Source organism: Orycteropus afer, unplaced genomic scaffold, assembly GCF_000298275.1.
Source record: "Orycteropus afer afer isolate SDZICR_OR568_19922 unplaced genomic scaffold, OryAfe1.0 scaffold00175, whole genome shotgun sequence".
NCBI classification, from domain to species: domain Eukaryota; kingdom Metazoa; phylum Chordata; class Mammalia; order Tubulidentata; family Orycteropodidae; genus Orycteropus; species Orycteropus afer.
In genome coordinates this window covers 7,225,087-7,240,293 of record NW_006921762.1, presented here as the reverse complement: position 1 = coordinate 7,240,293, position 15,207 = coordinate 7,225,087, and positions in this window count along the sequence as shown.

Below are 15,207 nucleotides of genomic sequence, written 5' to 3'. Positions count from 1 at the left end.
ATGGGACAAGGGATATCATAGCTGTTGTCAGATGGATCTTGGCTCAAGGCAAAGAATACCAGAAAGATGTTTACTTGTGTTTTATTGACTATGCAGGGTCACTATGCAGAGTATAGCAGGGATCATCGAGCTAGCGCGGGATCAGGTGGTGTTTCGTTCTGCTGTGCATGGGGTCACTATGAGTTGGAAAAAACTCGACGACACCTAATATCAACAACAATCCTTGGAAGTTGAAGTTGGATCCAAGTAAAATGACATCCCTGACAACTACAATCTTTTCTCTCTTTATTGAGATGTTCCCTTTGGTTCAGTTATGAAGATTTTTGTTTTCTTACGTTGAGGTGCAATCCATACTGAAGACTATAGTCTTTGATCTTCATCCAGAAGTGTTTCAAGTCATCTTCATTTTCAGCAAGGAAATGCTGAAATATGTGATATTAATGATATTGTTCGATAATTTCCACAATCTGTGAGATCACCTTTCTTTGGAATGGGTACAAATATGGATCTCTTCCTAATCTCTTGGCATGAAAATCATGCCAGGTAGCTGTCTTCCAAATCTCTTGGCATAACTGAGTGAGCGCCTCCAATGGGGCATCTGTTTGTTGAAATATCTCAATCGGTATGCCATCAATTCCCGGAGCCTTGTTCTTCGCCAGTTCTTTCATTGCAGCTTTGACTTCTTCCTTCATTACCATTGGTTCTAGATCATATGCCACTTCCTGAAATGGATGAAGATCAATCAGTTCTTTTTGGTACAGTGACTCTGTGTATTCCTGCCATCTTCTCTTGATGTTTCCTGCGTCATTCAATATTTTGCCCATAGAATCTCTCACTATTGCAACTCGAGGCTTAAATTTTTTCTTCAGTTCTTTCAGTTTGAGAAATGCTGAGCGTGTTCTTCCCTTTTGGTTTTCAGACTCCAGGTCTTTGCACATTTCATTATAGTAATTGGCTTTGTCTACTCGAGCTGCTCTCTGAAATCTTCTGTTCAGCTCTTTTACCTTTCCATTTCTTCCGTTTGCTTTAGCGATTCTCCGCTCAAGGGCAAGGTTCAGAGTCTCTTCTGTCATCCACTTTGGTCTTCTCTTCTTTTCTTGTCTTTTTAGTGATCTCTTGCTTTCTTCATGGATAATGTTCTTGATATCTTCCCACAATTCATCTGGCTTTCGGTCACTGGTGTTCAATGCATCAAATCTATTCTTTAGATGATCTCTAAATTCAGGAGGGATATATTCAAGATCATATTTTGGCTCTCGTGGACTTGTTTTAATTGTCTTTAACTTCAAGTGGAATTTGCATATGAGCAGTTGATGGTCTGTTCCACAATCAGCTCCTGGCCTGGTTTTGATACATATAATCAAAAGCTTTGGCACAGTTAATAAAACACAAGTAAACATCTTTCTGGTATTCTTTGCTTTCAGTCAAGTTCCATCTGACATTGGCAATGATACCCCTCTTTGCACATACTCTTCTGAAGCTGACTTAAATTTCTGGAAATTCCCTATAGACATACTTCTGCAATCATTTTTGCTTGCATGTGGTATTATTGATATTGTTCAACAATTTCCACATTCTGTTGAATGATCTTTCTTTGGAATGGGCACAAATATGGCTCTCTTCAAGTCAGTTGGCCAGGTGACTGTCTTCCAAATTCCTTCGCATAAATGAATGAGTGCCTCAAGGACAGCCTCTGTTTGCTGAAACATCTCAGTGGATATCCCATCAATTCCTGGAGCCTTGTTTCCCCACCACCACCACCACCAATTCCTTCAGTGTAGCTAAGACTTGTTCCTTCACTACCATCAGTTCTTGATCATATGTTACCTTCTGAAATGGTTGAATGTCAACCAATTCCTTTTGGTACAGTGACTTTGTGTATTCCATCTTCTTTTGATGTTTCCTGTATCATTCAATATTTTGCCCATAGCACCTTCAATATGACACCCATCTGTCAGTTTGTCATATTGTGATGGCTTGCACATTTCTATGATGCTAGAAGCTATGACAATGGTATTTCAACTACCAGCAGCATGACCCGTGGTGGACAGGTTTGGCAGAGCTTCCAGACTAAGGCAGACTAGGAAGGACATGGCCAGGTCTATTTGGGGGGGGGGGAACAACTAGCCACTGAAAACCTTAATAATAGCATGGGAACACTGTCTAATATAGTGCCAGAAGATGAATCCCAAAGGTTGAAAGGCACTCAAAATATGACTAAGTAAGAGCTGCCTCCTGAAAATCAAAGCGACCTTCATGATGTGAATCGAGTAAAATTTTGGGGACCTTCATTTGCTGATGTGGCATGACTCAAAATGAGAAGAAATAGCTGCAAAAAGGGATATTGTAGACATTAAATGAAGTAATCTATCAAGTATTCAACATAGTGCTTGGTCCTGTTGTTGTTGTTATGTACCATCGAGTCAGACCCAACTCATAGTGACCCCTCCTTGGGTTTCCAAGGCAGTATCACTCTGGAAGTAGATTGCTCCATCTTCCTTCTGAGGAGTGGCTGGTGGGTTTGAACCACCAGCCTTCTGGTTAGCAGTCAAGTGCCTTAGGCACTATGCTACCTGCTGTTGTTAGTTGCCGTCAAATTGACTTTGATTCATGGTGACCACTATGTATAACAGAACAAAACATTGCCTGATCCTGTGCCATCTTCATGATTGTTCATGTGTTTGAACCACTGTTGTGGTTATTTTGTTAATCTATTTCATTGAGCATTTCTCTTATATTCACTGACTCTCAACTTTACCAAACATAAAGTCTTTTTCTCTTAATTGGTTCTCTCTTCTAAGACTAGTGTGTTTGTTCTTCTGGCAGGCAGTTCATGGTATACTCGCTATTTTTCACCAACACCACAATTTGAATGCATCAATTCTTCTTCAATCTTCCTTTTTTTATTGCCCAGCTTTCACCTCAGTCCTAGTAGGTGCTTCATATATATGTCAGTTACCATCCCTTTTTCCTGGAAGTGTGTTGACAAATGCTTAACAGTCAGCTTTCCAAAACCAAGCCATCCTTGTAGTGTTTGCAAACATCCATGCTATAAATACTTCCACTGTGGCTGACTTCAACCCACAAACTGAATGAAAAGTTGGAAAGAGGTACTCACAATCTGTTTTCATAAGCCTGTATAAGCCAGGCCTTTGCCTCCTGTTCTTTACCTAACAATTCTTCTTCTTTCCAATCTCAGTTAAAGCATCCTCATCAGAAGAGATTGCCCTGATCTCAATTAGATCAAATCTCCTATTTTTTTTTAACAGCACTGTGTACCTTTGCTTCAGAACCCTTCTCACAATCTGTAATTATACATTTATAATTATTAATTAACCTCTACCACAATCACATAACAACACAACAACAACAACCACAATCATTAGAATGTAAGTGTCACAAAGTCAGGGGCCATGTCTGTTTTGTTCTATATTATATCCCCAGCACTTAGGTCAGTGCCTGGTACAAAACAAACTCATTGCCGTTGAGTCAATTCTGACTCATAGTGACCTATAGGACAGATCAGAACTTCCCCATGGGGTTTCCAATGCTATAAATATTCACAGAAGCAAATGACCACATCTTTTTCCTACAGAGTAGCTGGTGGGTTCAAATGGCCAAATTTGCAATTGGCAGCCAAATGCTTACCCACTGCAACACTGGGGTTCCTTGGTACAAAGCTGGGGCTTAATAAATATATGTTGAATTAATCAAGCAAACAAGCAAGTAATTGAACATGGATGGGTGGGTGGGTGGGAGGATGGATGGATGAATAGATGGAGGAAGAAACAAACTGGGATTTTGTCCCTCCTCCAAATTCTACATAATTACTTTCCCTCTAAATTCCTAACTGGTGCTCAGCTCTTCCCTGAACATCTTTTTTTGCACTAAGTTGCTCAAATCAGTCCTCCTTAAAAGTAAGACGTTTTCTGCTCACAATTGACAGATGCAAATCAAAACAATGAAATATCATCTCACCCCAGCATTAATGTTGTTGTTGTTGTTATGTGCCATCGAGTCGGACCCAACTCATAGCGACCCCTCCTGGGGTTTCCGAGGCAGTATCACTATGGAAGTAGATTGCCCAACCTTCCTTCCGAGGAGTGGCTGGTGGGTTTGAACCGCCAGCCTTCTGGTTAGCAGTCAAGTGCCTTAGGCACTATGCTACCAGAGCTCCTCCAGCATTAATAGCAAAGTTAAAAGAAAACAGAAAACAACAAATGCTGGTGAGGGTGTAAAGAGACTGAAGTGCCACTGTTAGTGGCACTCTAAAATGATACAACCACTTTGGAAAGTGGTATGATGCTTCCTAAAGAAGTTGAAAATAGAAATATGATATGATCCAGTAATCCCACTACTAGATGTATATCCCAGAGAAATACGAGCTGTGATGCAAACAGATATATGAACATCCATGTTCATCACAACACTATTCATGATAGCAAAAAGATGAAAACAGCTCAAGTGCCCATCAACAGATGAATGAACAAACGAACTACAATACAGATACATAATGGAATACCATGCAACACATTAAAGAACAAAGATGAATCTGTGAAACACCTCAGAACATAGATGAAACTAGAGAACATTATGCTGAGTGAAATTAGGTCAAATATTGTATGAGATCACTACTGTAAAAAGTCCAGAAAAGGTATATGCACAGAAATAATCATTCTTTGAAGATTAACAGGGGTGGGAGGAGAAGAGAGGGTAAATCACTAATTAGAGGGTAGGCACATATTAACTTGGGTGAAGGGAAAGGTGATTTACAGTAAGAGGGAGGACAACATGAAATGATGAAGGCAGTGGAAGACACTGGAGGAGCACAAGAGTTAAAGGCAACAAAGGTGAACACTACCACATACACAGTCCTGTAGTAACAGTAATAATAAGTGGATACGTAGACATACACATTGAGTGGGAAGGTGAATAGGACTACATCCATTTTCTGATGGATCAAGGACCAGTTAAGGAGAAAATTTTCTGCATGAAAATCATTTGCCTACCTGACTCCAAGTACTATGTTCCTCAGGACTTGTTTCCATAAGTGAACTGGATATTCTAGTGTTCTAGTGGCAAGCTCTGAGTTGAGTGGGAGCTTGCCACCCATCCACTGTGTTTCAAAAATTGATTCCATAACTGAAACAATTTCTCAGAGTCTTGTTCCACTTTGGAGCTTGGGTCCACATACGGTTTCTCTCTCTTCTCCATATGTTTCACATTGATACTGATACATTCTACTTTCTGCTCAGTTTAGAAAGTTTGGCAGAATCAGTATTCACTCAACTTGACTTTTTCAGAAGAATAATTATTATTTATAAATGGAAACATTTTCCCATTATCAGAGTTAACATCTTTGTTATTAATTTGTTAAAGTAGATTTTAAAATATGAAATTGATCTAAATTTGTTGTTGTTGTTAAGTGCCGTCGAGTCGTTTCCGATTCATAGCGACCCCATGCACAGCAGAACAAAACACTGCCCAATCCCGCGCCAGCCCCACAATCCCTGCTATACTTGAGCCCATCATCGCAGCCACCGTGTTAATCCATCTTGTTGAAGGCCTCCCCCTCTTTCGACCCTCCACCCTACCAAACATGACATCCTTCTCCAGGGAATGGTCCCTTCTTACAACATGACCAAAATAGGTGAGACGAAGTCTGGCCATTCTTGCTTCCAAGGAGCATTCTGGCTGCACTTCCTCCAGGACAGATCTGTTAGTTCTTTTAGCAGTCCATGGTACTTTCAGCATTCTTCGCCAGCACCACAACTCAAAAGCATCAACTCTTCTTCGGTCTTCCTTATTCATTGTCCAGCTTTCACATGCATATGAGGTGATTGGAAATATCATGGCTTGTGTCAGGCGCACCTTAGTCCTGAATGAGATATCCTTGCTCCTCAGCACTTGAAACAGTTCCTTCGCAGTTGACTTTCCCAATGCTACACATCATCTAATGTCCTGACTGCTGCTTCTGTTGGCATCGATTGTAGAACCAAGCAATGTGAATTCTTTGACAACCTCAATCTTCTCTCCATTTATTGTGATGCTGCTCATTGGCCCAGTTATGAGGACTTTTGTTTTCTTGATATTGAGACGTAATCCATACTGCAGACTGTATTCTTCAATCTTCATCATTAGATGAAGATCCATTTAGATCTTCTTACATGAAAGGATTTATCAGATACAAATCCAAGAAAAAAAGAGGTCAAAATTTAAATATAAACAATTTGTATGAGAAGTCTATTAGATATGCATGTAAGACCTACGTAAACAAATTAAGATGAATCATTACATTCATACAACTTTTTAAATGTACCATCTGGCATTACAGAATTTTTTTCTAGCAAAATTTTTGCAGTTTCAATCATTTAGCACAATTATGAGCGAAGTGTGACTTGCAGGCCACACACTGCCTACCTAAGCTTGCAATGAAAATTAGAATCTAATTTTAAGAATCTTCTAATTCCAATAAAGGAGAAATGAAACCTGCTTAGTGAAACTCAGTCCAGCCCTATTCTGATTCTTGCTGTTCAAATATTTTTTATTAGGACTTTGAGATAGACAAGGTCAATCAAGTGCAACAGTCTGACCTGCTGTGTATGCAGTTCACTGGGAGACGGTAATTGGAAATTCCAATCTAGTCTGGACTAGGGTCTTTATAAGGGGCCCTAGTTCAAGATAAAGCTGAAGCAGCTTCCGTCAGAGTAGCATAAGCATTTTCATTTTCCTGGACTACCCTTTTCATGCAAGTTCTAACACATCAACCCTCTATATAATTGGGCTCACTATAGGTATCAAAGACAACTCTTGAGTCCTTGAGGAATAGTAATCAGAGCACCTGCCACTTAACTTGTAGGAGAGAAATAGAACTCTACCCATATCTACACATGCATGGAGCTCACTTAATAGCATTTAACTCATACCAGGAAATATGGTCTCCCTTGACCACCCTCAATTATATTTCAGGTATCTGGCAGGTGAACAACAGTTCAAAGGGTCAGGTATTATGATTCACTCACAGAAAAAAAAAAAAAAATAGACCAAAGCAAATAAGAATAGCAGCCCAGAGAGGAGAGAACAGAAACTCCAACTAGAACAGTAGAGTACTTAGGTCATGTGGTAGAATTAAACCACTCTCAATAACCCTAGAGAACACGACTAACACGAAAGACAGAAAACCTGCCAATCACAATAACACAACAGTCTGGGGGTCTTTCAGCAAAAGGCAACCAAGCTTCTCTAGCTGTTATCCAGTAGTGAAAAATTGTACTGAGGCATTTCTGTTGGAGTAACTGTTGTAGTGAAACAACAGATTTACACTAAGCTCTGGTGGCATAGTGTCTAAGTATTTGACTGTTAACCAGAAGGCTGGCAGTTCAAATCCACCAGTCAATCCCCGGAAGGAAGGTTGGGCAATCTACTTCTATAGTGTTGTTGTTGTTGTTGTTATTTGCCATCAAGTCAGGTCCGACTCCTAGTGACCCCTCCTTGGGTTTCTGAGGCAGTATCACTATGGAAGTTGATTGCCCCTTCTTCCTTCCGAGGAGTGGCTGGTGGGTTTGAACCGCCAGCCTTCTGGTTAGCAGTCAAGTGCTTTAGGCATACTTCCTCAGAAACCCAACAAGGGGTTGCTATGAATCAGATCCGACTCAACAGCACTGAATTTTGTTTTGTTTTGTTTTGTTTTAATAAATAAAAACAAAGAGATTTATTGAAGGATAAAAGTTTTGCAAAACTGAGAGACACACAAGCATCCAGGCAGGATGGCTGCAGTGTTCTAACTGCAAAGAAAACAGTGAGGTTTTTATCAAGTGAAGCAAACAAATGCTTATGTGCTCATAGGCACATATGAGGTGTGTGTATGTTGGGAGGGAGGGGAGTTACATGGCAAAAAGTTAGGGTTTGTTAAACTGTAGTCTTAAACATGAATTTCTAACCTAACGTTAATATCTTACCTCCTGGAGCATGCTTGACCAAGATATTTTTCTTACTATTAGTTATATATTGAGAACAACTGAGTCAACTTTCTGCAGGCTTGCCTCTCCCTCTTATCTTAAGGTACCAAGCTATACTTTTACAGATTTCTGAAGAGTAAGTAGAAATGTAGTTAAGATTTCAGTGAATGCAGTCTAATTTGAGAAAGTCAGGAATTTAGAATTGAGACTTGGTTAATGGATATATGCTTCATCTTGGTTACAGAGTTACAATATAACTGCAGGGCTTCATCTTCACTTAACTTCATCAGCTCTACTTCCTAACCTCTTGAGAAATGATGATTACAGCAATTTTTCTAAGGCAAGCTGCTGAAACATTCTTAACAAACATCTTTTAACAGACAATCCTAGTACAAGCCAAAATCTGACCCTGGTTCTTTTTGAGTTATAACAGTTAAACTTCTACAAGAGGCCAAATTTTGTCAGAAGAGTAGGAGTGAAGACTATGGGCCAAATTTGTATCCAAAATGGAGGTTTAATTTAGGTCAGAAATCACCCATTTCAGTTATGCCAGCGCCTCAGGTTTAAGGTTTTCAAACACATCACTCAGCATCTTTGAGAGAAAATTTAGTTTCTGGGAGCAGTTAAAAATCATTTAGAATCCAATATAAAGTTTCTAACCAGAAAACTGGGGATTCAAACCCACCAGCCACTCTTTGGAAGGAAGGTTGGACAATCTACTTCCGTAGTGATACCACCTCGGAAACCCAAGGAGGGGTCGCTATGAGTCAGATCCGACTCCGACAGCGGTGTGTTGCATTGTGTTCCTACAAGGTGTAAAACAAACGGATATATTTTTGTTAAAAATAAAAAGTGACATAAATGATACTGTTGGGTTGCTTTTGTGATTTCAAACAAGAAGTTCTAAAAATAAATGGAGAAGGGACAGCTAGGTTAAACTAAGCAGACTAGCCCCAGGGGAAGAAACATATTCACGATGAAGTATTTTCTAGGATATTGAATAAAAATCAATCTTATTAAAACTTCTGGTTAAACATGGTAGATGGAACATGTAGTTATTTTTATTCATCTCTTTGAAATGCCAATAAAACAACTACTGGACAAAGACTAGATTTTGCCTTTTGTCTGTGGTTTCTGAAAATAACTCTCGGGTATTTGGTAGCAATCAAAGGGCTTTTGTTTTATAAAACAGCCAGGCAACACTTAAACATGTGCAAATTAGTTGGAATTTGGACCTTGGCAACAGACAGGAAGGGGCTTGATGAATCCTTGGAACAAACCACTCACCACCTCCCATTCTCTTAGGCTTATCTGATATCTGTCAATGTAGCATGTGTCATTTAGGCTTTGGATTATTAAAATGGCTGGGCAAGGAACCTCAAGTTCCCTCAGCTATGGTGCCTGATGAGGCACGTTAGCACAAGTTTTCAGCCCATCTAACTAGGCCTACCTGGCCTGACAGGACTAGCAGATAGTGAGCCCTCTTTTAAGTCCCTCACTTATGGTCTAAAAGTGGAGGGAGTACATGTAAAAGAGTTATCATTTGCCCCAGACAGCCATCTTGAGTTAAGGGGACACTCAAAAATCGATCCAAATTTGTTCTACTGTGTTCTTTGCTTCTTGTTGTAAGTAATAAAAGCTACTTTCCATGTGCTAACACTCTGGGAGCAACTAGTGTGTTGAGGCTCAGATCAGAAAGACTTCATATTCATGGAGGAGTCACTATTGGCGATTGTTGCCCTTTTTCTAAGGGCCTCTGGCGATTTAGAAATCTGGAAAACTTGTGGGTGTCTGGCATACTCTAAAGGAAACAAAAACTATGTAACCAGATGAACAAAAAATAGGAAGGAGACAACAGCAGATGGTAAATGCATTACATTCTCAGAAGCTGAAAAGTAGATGGAAGGGTAGTCTCATACAAAGAAAGTGGAGAAAGTTTGCAACCTAAATTATCTTAGATAGAAATAGCATAAGGAGCCACATAACCTTGGAGAAGCTCAGGATTTAGGGGCATCCAGCACAGCAAAGGGCAGGGGTGGGGCAAGTAGATAAAACCATGTAGGTTAATTTAGTGTCTGTATTCTGAATGGGGAATCCTAAACCCCTGTGCGCAGAATACCAACAGCAGGCATGTCCCCCCGTCCCCCATCAGAAGTCTGGATATTTCTTCTCTAGAAAATCTAAAAAGTTCCAGAGAAAAACTTTTAGACATTAACTTTTAGAGGTTCACCAACAAATGAAAGCTGGTTCCCAGTCTTATTATTATATGACAAATCCCACTAGTTGAAAAGTCCTAGATAAGCCACACAACAGTCTGGTGCTCTACTCTGAAACAAGAAGTCAAGAGTCAACAGACATTGAGGAAATCATCTAATAAAGATGGCAGAAACCAGTAGAAACACTGAGGAAAAGAACTTGCAGGAAATACAGATAATGCAAGATTTAACAAAAAGGAAATAATCCATGTCCTCTGAGACAAAAGATTTTGTTCTAGTTACCTAGTGCCACTCTGACAAGAATATACCACAAATGGGATGGCTTAAAGAAACAGGAGTTTATTCTCTTACAGTTTGGAGGCTGTAAATCCAAGTTCAAAGTGCCTGGCTCTAGGGTCTGGGTGAAAGCCCTTCAACCCTGGGCTTCAGCTCTGCCTCCTGCTTCCGGCCCACTGAAGCCAGGCTTTCCTTCATTCAAACAGCTTTTGGCTGCTGAGACTGACAAGCCCAAGGTTGACAAGTAAAAAGGCACAGTCCCATTATTACCAAACAACATGGCAGGACACTAATTCAAGCCCAGATGAAGTTCCAAGATCGGCAGGGCATGGCAGGCTATTGAACAACGACTTGACTACACACAGGGTTCAAGCATGCCAAAAGGCTAGAGACAAATCCCAAAGCTTCTCGTTATATACAGGAAGCAGACCACATCTCCAAAGCAGCTACTCAGCTGCTTGCAGCTGATTCCACCATGGAATTGATTGCCCCTCTCATCATGGGGAATACTTCCAGCTGCCCAGCCACTCAACCAGGCCCAGCCAAGTTGATAACAACCTTGACTACCACAGATGATATTGCATCCATGAAACAAGAATGAAGGAAGAATAGAGCAAGAAAGAACTGGCAGAAGTTAAAAACAGGAATGAAAGACAAATTTCAGGGATTCTCACAGAAAAGAGGAACAAAGAAGATAAAATGATGGACAATGGAAGAGAAAATAAAGTAGAAAATCAGTTGAGGAAATTGAACATCTGAATAACAGGACTTTCAGAAAAAGAACAGAGAAAGCAAAGTAAAAATCATGAAAGTAATAATGTAATTTGTTCCCCCAAACTAAAACTCACATTGAAAGAAATGACTGAGTACTTAGCACAATGAATGAAAAAATCCTCAAAGCAAGGTACTTTGGAGTTCTGTTTTAGATTTGTGAAGTTTGAGGCGCCTGATACAAATACAAGTGAAAATATCATATAAGTAGTTAGATATAGGAGTACTTGGATAGTGTAAATTGTTAGTACCAGAAGATTGGCGGTTCAAATTCACCCAGAGTCACCTCAGAAGAATGGCCTGGTAATCTACATCCAAAAAAATCACCTACTAAAAAAAAAGAAAGAAAAGAAAACCAAACTCACTGCCATCTAATTGATTCCAACTCAGAGTGACCCCCATCTTCCTTCCACAGAGCAGTTGGTGAGTTTGAACTGCTGTCCTTGTTAGCAGCCAAGTGCTTTATCCACTATGCCACTAGAGCTCCTTTAGCTACTAAATGGAAATGGAGCTTACTACTATGGAAATGGAGCAACCAAAGCAGAAATAATGAGAATGTTAATGCATTGTGAGTAATATAATCAATGTCACTGAACCATTTGTGTAGAAATTGTTGAATGGGAAACTAAATTGCTTTATAAACCTTCATTAAAAACACAATAAATTATCATTAAAAAAAATTCTATGAACACAGTTCTACTCTGACACACATAGGGTCATGACTCAGAATTGATGAGATGTCAACTATAGGTTAGATATAGGAGTCCAGCATTCAGGTGAAGTCAGGGTTGGAGATGTAAAATGGAATCAATTAGTACATAAAAATATTTAGGACAACATGATGTCACAGATCACTAGAGGAGAAAGTGCTTAGAAGAAAGAGGTGGTCAATGGTATGAAAGGCTGCCAGGATGGTGAGACATAGGGGGACGGTAGAGAATTGGTGATTGGATTTAACAAGATGGAGTGTACGGATGACTTTATTAAGAGATACCTATCTTTCAGAAAAGGAGCTCTGGTAGTATAGTGGTTAAGGTATTTGACTGCTAATCAGAAGTTTGTGGCTTGAACCCTTCAGCCTCTCCACAGAAGAAAGATGAGGTGATCTGCTTCCATAATGATTTACAACCTTAGAAATCCAATGGGAGTTGCTATGAATGAGAAATGACTCTATGGCAATGAGTTTGACTTTTTTGTTTGCTTGTTTTGTTTTGTTTCTGGATCTTTCAGAAGCATCCATTTTATTCAAAGATCAGAAGAGGGGTGGGATAGGAAAAGAAAGATAGAGAATATTGATGATTTAACCACCACATAATTTAAAACACTGCTTTGAATTGAAAATAAATGTGGTCATTTAATGGAACTGAATGCAGTGCTTGCATACTTTTTTTTCTTGTCTCAATTTTTATTGTGATTTGGGTGAAAGCTTACAGAGCAAATTCACTTTCCATACAGCAGCTCACATACACTTTGTCCCATGACATTGACCACAATTTACAACAATGCAACAGCTCCCCTTCCACTTCCTCCTCATAGTTACCTCTTCCCTGTGTCCTTCCCTCCCATGCACTCCTGCCCGCCCCCCAGCTGTCTCCCTATGCATACACAGCCCTTCTATTCTCCCACGACTGATCTCTCCAAGGAGTGTATCTACCTCAGGTAAATGTTCAGCTCCTATGCCTGTCTTTTGTTTGGCTGGAAGCCACAGGAGTGGGTTCAATTCCAGACCTGAAGGGCAGCTAGGGGCCATAGGCTCAGTGGTTCCACCAGGCTTTATCAGATCAGCAAACCTGGTCCCTTTTTTTTTTTTTTTTAATGATTTTGAATTTTGTTCCACATTGTTCTCCCTCTCTATCCATGGTCTTCTACATAGATGCCCCTCTGAGTGGTTGACAGTGGTAACCATGCACCATCTAGTTCTTCTGGTCTCATAGTCATACACGCTGTGGATCACATGGTGTACCAGTCATTTGGACTAATTGTTTCCATGTGTCTTTGCTTTTCTTCATTCTTCTTTGCTCTGGACAAGGAGAGACCCATTGTTGCATCTAGATTGCTTGCAAGCTTTTAAGATCCCAGTTGCTACTCGCCAAAGTAGGATGTGGAACAATGTTTTTGTGTAGTATATTATGCCAATTAAACTTGATGACCCCTGCGACTATAGTCCTAAACCCACAGAATATGCATACATTTTTGAGATAAAGCAGGAGACCTCAAATTAAATGGGCCAATTTTAATCTCTGCTTCCATATGTTCCTTCTCCCCCTACCCCCACAGAAGTACTGTGCTCAGTGCCCAGGGCTGCTCTAACTTTAACAGGATTAATAATTAAGAGCCCTGATTGCACAACAATTAGTGCTTGGCTGCTTACCAATAAATTAGCAGTTTGAATGCACCAAGCAGCTCCGAGAGAGAAAGACCTGGTGATCTGCTCCCATAAAGATTACGTACGGCCTAGAAAACCCTGCAGGGCAGTTCTACTCTGTCATGTGTTGTTACTATGAGTCAAAAATCAGTTGGAGTGGGAGGGAATGACACAGGGAAGAAGTAACTATGGGGAGGAAGTGGGAAGAGAGCCACTACACTGCGGGGAATTCCAGTCAATGTCATGAAACAAAATGTATATGAAGTGCTGTATGGAAAACGAATTTGCTCTGTAAACTTACACCCGAATCACAATAATTTTTTTTTTTTAAATCAATTGGAGGGCACCTCACAACCCAGAAGCCCCAGCCATAATGCTTAAACGTTAGCACACAGCTCCCCCTGCTGATTCAGTTTTTAAAGACGTTTTCAAACGCCATTCTTCTAGAGGCAGGATTGGAAACTGTGGACAAATCAGGGAGAATATTTGGTGGATCTTCGCTCAACATTAGGAGCTCTGGTGGTGTAGTACCAAAGACATTTGACTGCCAACAAGAAGGTCAGTGGTTCAAACTCACCAGCTTCTCTGTGGAAGGAAGATGGCACAATCTATTTCTATAAAGATGGAAACTTACTAGGAGCTCTGGTGGTGTAGTGCCTAAGGCACTGCTAACCAGAAGGTTGGCGGTTCAACCCACCAGTCACTCCACAGAAGGAACACTGGGCCATCTACTTCTGTAAAGATTTAGTGCTTCAGAAACCCAGTGAAGGTCGCTATGAGTTGGAATTCACTTGATGGCAGTGAATTTTGGTTTTGTGCAACATTAACTGGTCCAGCTCACAAACTACACTAATTCCAGACCTCATAGCGACCCTATGCACAGCAGAATGAAACACTGCCCAATCCCGTGTCACTTCCACAATACTTGCTATATTGAGCCCATCGCCACAGCCACTGTGTCAAACCATCTCGTTGAGGCCCTTCCCCTCTTTCATCAACCCTCCACCTTACCAAGCATGACATCCTTCTCCAGGGAATGATCCCTTCTGACAACATGACCAAAGTAGGTGAGAAAAAGTCTGGCCATTCTCGCTTCCAAGGAGCATTTCAGCTGCACTTCTTCCAGGACAGATTTGTTAGTTCTCCTAGCAGTCCATGGTACTTTCACCATTCTCTGCCAGCACCACAACTCAAAAGCATCAATTCTTCTTTCGTCTTCCTTATTCATTGTCCAGCTCTCACATGAATATGAGGTTACTGAAAATACTATGGCTTGTGTCAGGTGCACCTTAGCCCTCAAGGAGACTTCCTTGCTCCTCAGCACTTGAAAGAGGTCCTTTGCAGCTGATTTGCCCAGTGCTATACATCGTCTGATGTCCCGACTGCTGCTTCTATTGGTGTTGATTATAGAATCAAGCAAAGTGAAGTCTTTGACAACCTCAATCTTTTCTCCATTCATCGTGATGCTGCTTATAGGTCCAGTTGTGAGGACTTTTGTTTTCTTTATATTGCAACGTAAACCATACTGCAGACTATATTCTTTAATCTTCATAAGTGCTTCAAGTTATCCTCACTTCAGCAAGCAAAGTTCTGTCATTAGCATATCGCAGGTTGTTAATGA